This window comes from Microcebus murinus, chromosome 2 (assembly GCF_040939455.1).
Source record: "Microcebus murinus isolate Inina chromosome 2, M.murinus_Inina_mat1.0, whole genome shotgun sequence".
Taxonomy (NCBI): Eukaryota; Metazoa; Chordata; class Mammalia; order Primates; family Cheirogaleidae; genus Microcebus; species Microcebus murinus.
The window spans coordinates 89240430-89248812 of NC_134105.1; the positions used below are offsets into that span (position 1 = coordinate 89240430).

General features: G+C 47.8%; 1 non-coding gene across 1 annotated transcript; it reads right to left on the bottom strand.

Moving 5' to 3' along the window:
* Positions 1-5446: 5446 nt before the first annotated feature.
* On the bottom strand, positions 5447-5553 carry LOC142869711 (U6 spliceosomal RNA). Its single transcript, XR_012918285.1, has one exon. It is a non-coding gene; the product is annotated as a U6 spliceosomal RNA (small nuclear RNA).
* Positions 5554-8383: the final 2830 nt, after the last annotated feature.

Here is an 8383-nt window from a genome sequence, read left to right on the forward strand (position 1 = left end):
GCTCCAGGTAAGCTAGAGCGTGTTCTTGTTATTAAAACAAGGACTAGCAAGCCAGGGGAAGGGAGGAAGAAGTGGGTGTGTGTGCGTCTGGGTCTGTGCCCATCCAACATTAGGTTTCAAAGGGGGTATTACTGTCCCTGTGCAAACCTCCGTCACCAAAGGGCAAAGGGGAAAAGGAAGACAAAGAGAGGGGTGGTTGCGAAGGAGGGAGAGGGGCGGGAATTTCGGCTCACTTGAAGGCCAACAGTGGCCTCTCACCTGGGCGCTGGGAAGCCCTGCAGGTGAGGAGGCCCAAGCCAGGAGGCGAACACGTGTCCTACACACACACACACACACACACACACACACACACACACACACACACACACATATATATACTCCTGGCCCCCAGCTGGGGCCCAGCTGGGAAAGGGAGCGCCAGGGACCTGAACTGTCACTTGATGTTTCCGGGGGTGTCAGGGAGTCAGGTGACAGAAAATGGGGCCCAGGCCCCTCTCCTGGGGGCTGCACCCCTCCAGGGGCCTGCTGGGGGTGGTATCTCAGTAGCAGTCACGCCACGGGCAGAGGCAGTCTGCAGCTTACTCCCAGTGCCAGGGGAAGGAAATTAAACATTTGAGAGCCCGGCTGTCAGGCTGGCCACACGTGGTCTCACTAGCCTTCAAGAAGGGACCTTGAGAAGAGGCCCTGGTGCAGGCCCAGGGAGGCAGAGTTGGAGGAAGGAGCCTATGAGCGTTCTCAGGGGAACTGAGGTCTTGAGAGGACTTGATCCCAGCAGTAGCGCCTAGCCTAGTGGACAAAGCCAGGAGAGAAGGTTCTTAGCTCCCCATTGCCGTCTTGGTCGGATGAGACAGGGCCCCGGGCCCTAGCTGGGGAGGGTGGCTGTGAGTTGACTGGTGGTGCTCCATCCGTGACCTGGTCTCAGGAAATTCATGTTCTTTCTCTTCTTGGGGTCTGAGGATGCCTCCGATGGTGGAGATGCTGCCTGTGGCCACCACACCCCTGGACAGCCTGCACCCTCCCGGGGGCCCTGGACTGTGAGGGACCCTGGCGTGGGGCAGCCCCCAGGAAGGCTCCTGGGCCCCATTTTCTGTTGCCTGATTGTAAAGCATGTAGGCCAGGAGGGGCTTTGCTGGGTTGCCCCGGAGGTGGCCTGTGTCCCCCGGGAGGAGCTGGGGACATCAGAGGTGGGGCCATATGCTGCCCTTGAGCATCCTTAACTTCTTTCTCAGACCCTGCCTTCTCCATCTCCTGCCTCATCCCCCTCCAGGAGGTGCCCTCTCTTCCTGCTCTGGCCTCTCTCTGCCCTTCAGGCTGCTGGTGGTCTGAGTCCCTCCTGGTGGCCCTGGGACCAAAAGTCTCATCTCAGCTCCCTGAGCAGCCGGAGTCTATTTTCACCTCTGACAACAGGGAACAGCAACCCTGCCTGTGGGCTGCCATGAGGTGAGCACAGCAGTGCTCCCCCACTTCACTGCGGATTTGCACCGCCTGGTGGTGCTTGTCCAGCACCAGAGTCCTGTGCCCCATCCGAGGGCCTCTGCGTCCGAATTTCTGGAGAGAGAGTCTGGCAAGCTGGAGTTTCAGTAGGTTGAGAAACAGGAAGGGATTAAGCAAGGAGGCCCAAGTGACTTACTCTTCTTGGTTTGAATCCTGCCTCTGCCCATCACTGGCTAGACATCTGCCCTTGGGGAATTAGCTTTTCTAACCTCAATTTCCTCACCGGTAATCTGGCGTTCCCACTAGAACAGACCACGTGGGGCTGCTTGAGGACTGCAGAGGTGGGGCAGGCCGGGCTGGTACTTAGCAAATGCATAGTAGTGTGGACTGGTATTACCAGCTGCTCTCATGGAGTGACAGTGCTTTGCAGGCCGATGTAAGAACTTTTCCTTCTGTTTATATAAAGTAGGTTCTGCCTCCCCTTCAATAAAATATGGTGTCTTCACCAACCACTCCTCAAAGGGCAAGTATAGAAACTAAGCCAGGGACTTAGGGTGGAATGAAACAGCCTGTGCCCAGCCCCACCTCTGACTGGTCCTGAAACCGGCCCAGTGAGAGTGAGCTGACCACCCCCAGCCCTGCACACTGGCCTCCATGGAGAGAAAGCAGGGCAGCCCCCTCGCCCCCAGTATTGATGCCTTCTTGTTTTTAATGTTTTAACCACTACCCTAGTAGACCCACCCAGGATGTTACTGCAGGCTGCAGCCCTCTTCGTTCTGCAAACCACCCCATGAAGTCAGTCTGTTCGGTTCAAGGTGAAGATTTTAACTCAGGCTATTTATAATTTCTGCAACGGAGCGGGTGTTAGTTTCAAAGCAGTCATGCCAGATGTCAACTTGGAAGTTGAGAAGGAGACAAGTGCTATTATAAATTAATGTTGCCAGTGATTAATATTTGATATTTTTAACACACATTCATCTCAGAGGGAAAAAATCCTCCTTAATTAACGTGGTTAGATGTTGTGCAGTTCCATTGACGTGGGATTACCAAAAATCTTTCCGTGTAGCTTCAGGCAAAAATCTGACAGGAGAAAATAAGTGAACCTTGAAGTTGGATTCTCTGGGATTTGACGGTCCAGCCAGTGTCTGCGAGCCTGTCTCCTCGGGCTGAGGCTGTTAGGGTTGGGGTCCTGAACTCTCTCCCTGCTCCCACTCTTTCTGCTCCGGACCTCCTGCTCTGGTTCTGGGCTGGAGAAACCATCACAGCCTGGGAGTCGGGAGACTTTTCTTTAGGCTGGGCTTTGTCGATAACTGAAGTGACTCACACAGGAGTCTGCAACTTAGGGGCTGAGGGATGTCGCCATATATACCTGTCTTATTTTGTCTGCACAGTGTAAACACAAATGGTTACTCTTATTTCAAAGTTGCTGTATTTCCCCTAAATCCACATTTCCTGTATCTCTTGGAAAATGGCAAGTCCTGGCATCCCTCGGTCTGGGCTCCCACAGCAGCATTAACTGGCAGTTATTGTCTCTGTGTTCAGACATGCCTGAGCCCACCCTTCATGGGGTCTCCACCACGCCCTCCTCAGGGTGGCCCATCTGGCGGCTGGTGTTAGCATCTGACCTACAGATAATTTGGTCTTCATGGCATTCGCCTGCCTTGTCCTTCAAAAAAATTTGGAAGGGAATTAAATATTGAATAAATTGAATATTTCTATTCAATTGAATATTGAATAAATATAAATAAATATTGTATAAATAATATTATAATATTATATATAAATAATATATAATTATATATAATATTATAATAATATATATTGTATAATATATAATTATATATAATATTATTATATATAATAAATATATAAATAATATTATATAAATAAATAAATATTGAATAAAAATTGAATATTTCTATTTTTCAATATTTATTAAAATAATTAGAATTTAAAATATAGCCTCCAGTATCTCTTAGGCTCCTATAATGTTACATGTTCACTCCATAGTTTAGTGGAAACAGATAATTTGGTAGAGTCTCTGGTGGATGATTTCCCCACCCTGGCCACCACACTCTTCTATGTCACTTGCCTGGCCCCTGTCGGCATCGGACCTTTCTCCTCTCGCTCAGTATTGCTGAGCCTTGCTGTCTCTCTGCTAAATGAGGACTGAGCAGGCTGAAGTAGAAAGATCACTGGCTTTGGAGCCCCACTGGTCCTGGGTTGAAATCTTGGCACCAGCATCTTCTGATCTTGGAGCTCAGTAACGACTTAACCTCCTTAAGCTTCATTTTTCACATTTGTAAACTATGAATAATAGCAACTACATTGTGTGCTTTTGATGATTATTAGATGAGAGGAGACTAATAAGAGCTTACATTTATTGAGTGCCTGCTGTTTTCCAGGCACCTTACATGACCTTACAATTCGTCACAGAAACCCTGCAAGGTGGAAGATATTTTCAGGTGAGGATGATGAGGCTGGGATCGAGGACTGTCACAAAGCTGAGGGCAGAGCTGGGGTGCCGGGTGCACAGTGGGCACTCAGGGACCAAGGGCTATGAAACAGGCATTGCCAAGGTCACCTCTACTTCTGAAAACCCCATGACTCAGACCTTTTCTCAATGACACGGGTCCCCCATCCATGATACCCGAAGTTGTCCCTCTTTTATATTCTGAATTTTAAAACGGTACATATTCCATTCATTTTATACAGTTTATGATATTTTTGGTTCATAAGAGTATGTTTCTTTTTACTTACAAGAAGACTTTAGTTTTTTATTGTGTTTTATACATTACACAAAAGTTATCATTTTAACCATTTTTAAGGATACAGTTTAGGGACATTGAGTATATTCACATTGTGGTGTAAACATCACTACCATCAAACTCTAGAACTTTTTCATCTTCCCAAACTAAAACTCTGTACCCATTAAACAATAAGTCCCCATCCTCCCCCTTTCCCCAGCTCCTGGCAACGGCCATTCAACTTTCTGTCTCTATGAATCTGACTACTCCAGGTACCACATATGAGTAGAATAACACAGTATTTGTCTTTTTGTGACGGGCTTATTTCACTTAACATAATATCTTCAAGGTTCATCCATTCTGTAGCATGCGTCAGAATTTCCATCCTTTTTAAGGCAGAGTAATATTCCATTGTGTGTGTGTGTGTGTGTGTGTGTGTGTGTGTGTGTGTATATACACACACACACACACACACTATGTTTTGTTTATCCATTCCTCTGTGGATGAACACTTGCTTCTACCTTCTGACTATTGTGAATAATGCTACTGATGAACATGGGCCTACAAATATCTCTTCAAGATTTTGCTTTCAATTCTTCTGTGTATATGCCCAGAAGTGGACTTGCTAAATCATTTGATAGTTCTATTTTTAATTTTTGAGGAACCATCATGCTATTTTCCACAGTGGCTGCACCATTTTACATTCCCACCAGCAACATACAATGATTACAATTTCTCCACATCCTTGCCAGCACTTTTTCTCCCTCCCTCCTTTCTTTTTTCCCTCCTTTCCTCCCTCCCTCCCTTCCTTCCTTCTATAGCAGCCACCCTAATGTGTGTGAGGAGAAATCTCATTGTGGCTTTGATTCGTATTTCCATAATAATTAGTGATGTTGAGCATATTTTCATGTTTTTTGCCATTAGCATATCTTCTTTGGAGAAATCACTTCTATTCAAGGCACTTGCTCATTTTAAAATCAGGCTATTTGTTTTTTTGTTGTTGAGATGTTGAAGTTCTTTACATATTCTGGATATTAGCCCTTATCAGATATATGATTTGCAAATATTTTCTCCCATTCCTCAGGCTGCCTTTTCACTCTGTTGATGTGTCCTTCAATGCACAAGAGTTTTACATTTTGATGTAGTTCAATTTATCTATTTTTTTCTTTGTTGCCTGTGCTTTTGGTATCATATTCCAAGAAATTATTACCAAATCCAATATAATGGAGGTCTTTATTTTCATTTCTTTATTTTATATATTTTTTAAAAATATGAAATGCTTCACGAATTTGTGTATTATCCTTGCCCAGGGGCCATGCTAATCTTCTCTGTATTGTTCCAATTGTAGCATATGTGCTGCCGAAGTGGGCACTAATAATGGAGGTTGTAAATGTTAAATTTTCAATTAAGTTCTCCCCAATGATTAAGTTGATTAAGTTATGCCTTACAACTGTATTTATAAAGCAAATCATTCATGATCTCAAGATGAATGACACAGTGATAACACCTCATTGTCTCACAGTGGCCTCTTGTTCTGCATGTCCACCTTCATCATCCTGTTTTAGGGCTGCTTGTCTAGTCACGGTGTGCCATGCAGTGGTGGGGCCATGTGGTGGTGGGGGGGCACAGCTAGAAGGGGCCTGTTTTCTACCAGAGAAACTTCCTACTCCATCCTTCCTCTCTCCCACTCCACTTTCCCCTTCTTTTCATGCCCCTACCTGAAAAATAGCTGGACATGAGGTTTAGGCCCTACTTCCAGCCCCACTTCCCTACAGCCCCACGATCTGCTTGCCTATTTCCGCAGAGCAGGGCCTCTAGCTGCTGAGGCTTGTCAAGAACGGACACGATTCAGTTGTCTTTACTGAATCGCAGGATTTTGGCACAGGGACGGTCCTGTGATACAATTAAAAGATGTGCAAAGAGTCGAGCAGACCCCAGTTAAATTCTAGCTTCACTTGTTATTAGCTGAGTGACTTGGAAACTTCATTAAGTGTTCTAAGCTCCTCTTTAAAGGAGTAAATGCAGACACTAAGGAAGCATGCCATAAATGTTACAGATTTTTAGTGTGGCCCAGTCATATTTTGAGAAACTTATTCGTGCTTTTTAAAAAGTCCTTCCATTTTTCTCCTGCCTCTTTTCCTCATTAGAGGAAAAGCCAGCTTTGTTTCTCTTTGCCTCAGGGGAAGCGTGGGCAGAGCAGAAAGCAGAAGTGACCTGCAGGGTTTTCAGGGCATTGTTGCCTGAAGCCTAAGCCCATAGGAGAACGCAAGGGTCCTTGGAGGACGAAGAAGGAAGAAGCAGGGGAGATGGGCAAGTCCCAAGTGGTAGGGACCCGGCCCCTGCTCCAAGGTGGTGGCCTAGGGAGATCGAAAGACCAGAGACGAGTGGCTGTTTGGCTTGTCGGAGGGAGTATGACCAAGGCAGCTTCCAGAGGTTGGGGTGGCCCAGGGGAGGCACAGAGGCAACAGGGGCTGGGGCAAGGACCAGAAAGACCTCTGGGCCCAGTCCTGTGACTTGGCATGCTGGAGAGTCACCTGGACCAAGCACATCTTCCAGGCACTGCACAAAAATGACTAAGATTAATTTGTCCCATCCTCAAAGGACAGGGACACACTGCAGAAATTCAATTGATTTTAGAAGAGGAAAGAACTGCTGCTTTGTACACAGCTGAGATTCAGACCAGCACCATGAGCTTGTAAATCCCACATTTCACAGATGAGGAAATGAGACCAGAGAATGATGTGACTCTTTTAAGGTCACACAACTGCAGTCAGCTGTGACCCACATTTGTAGAAGGCCCAACACATGTCAGCACTTGACACTCTTATCTTTGATCCCCACATGACCCTCTCGGTATCACTGCCTCTCACTTACTGAAGAGGAAACTGAGGCACAGAGAAGTAAAGGAACTCGCTCAAGGTCACACCACTGTGTAGCTGACCCGGAGTTAAGCCCAGGGTGGCCACCCATGCACTTCCAGGGGCCGTGCTCCTCTGCCACCTGGCCCCTTGCAGCGGGAGGGAACATCTCTTTGGATTTCCTCCTAAAGCACTTTTCACAGCAGGGTCACGTATTAGCTGCAATCTGTTCTGCACTGGGCCGAGGGCTCCCTAAGGGTAGAGATGGCGGCAGCTCTGTCTCTGTGTGTTCAGTGCAGGCACATAGAAGCCGCTTAAGAAATTGCCTTGAATTGGCTTTGTTGGGGCTTGTATCTGAGTGGAGATCGCAAGCTTGTGCCAAGTGGGGTGTCCCTGGGCCTTGCATTGTTGTAATCACTTCTGTGGGTCAGTCCCCAGGCACAGTGAATCTTGACCAAGGAGAGACATCCCTACCTGGCACCAGGTAACCAGTGATAAAATCTTATCGTGGTTTTTCTAAAAGCCTGTTGCAGTTCTTGGCCTGTCCCCAGTCGATAAGCTCTCCTAATGGTCTGTGCTCTCTGGGCAGAGTTCCTGACAGTGCGCACTCGAATGCTGTCAGAATGAGCCCAGTCTTGTAAATAGGCAAAGAGCAGCCAGCGCTCAGGGATCTTTGATTCCTGGCTTGAGGTCACCTTTCAGTGGCCGAGGCGGCTGAGTCTGATGTCTACGGTCAGCGTGCAGGAGAGTTTGCTTTGAGGTCAGGCTGGGCCACTACGGACATGAAACTGAGTGGTGTGGCCCTCCCACATCACTCTCCCACTCCCTGTCCCTCCCTCCTGGTGTTGCTGACCCCAGAGGGTCCTGGCTCCAGATGCTGCAGACAGGGCCCACCGCACCTGGGCGTGACTGTACCCAGAGGTCAGGAGTGAGCCAGACCTGACATTGTAAACTGATGAAATTTCCACGGCGGCCGGGCCCTGCGGTGTAGTGTGCAGTGAGTTAGACCAGGGGTCTCAGCATAGTTTCAAGCTCTGTCTTCATTACGGGCCATCCTGTTGACCAGTCTGGGCGTCCATCTACTCGTCTGCACGACACCATAAAGACATTACTGGCTACTTCTCCTGCTACTTCTCAAGGGTGGCAGCAAGGCCATTCATTCATTTGCTCAACCAGACATTCGTTGAGCACCTATGTGTGCCGCACTGGTGCTGACGTGCGGGAGAAAGCACTGCTCAGAGGCAGGGACGTGGTACAGGGCAGCGTCTGCAGGGAAGAAAACAGGAAGCAAGCTGCAGCCTGTAGTGTAGATTCTGCGCTCCACTTCCCTGGCTTTTGGGGAGG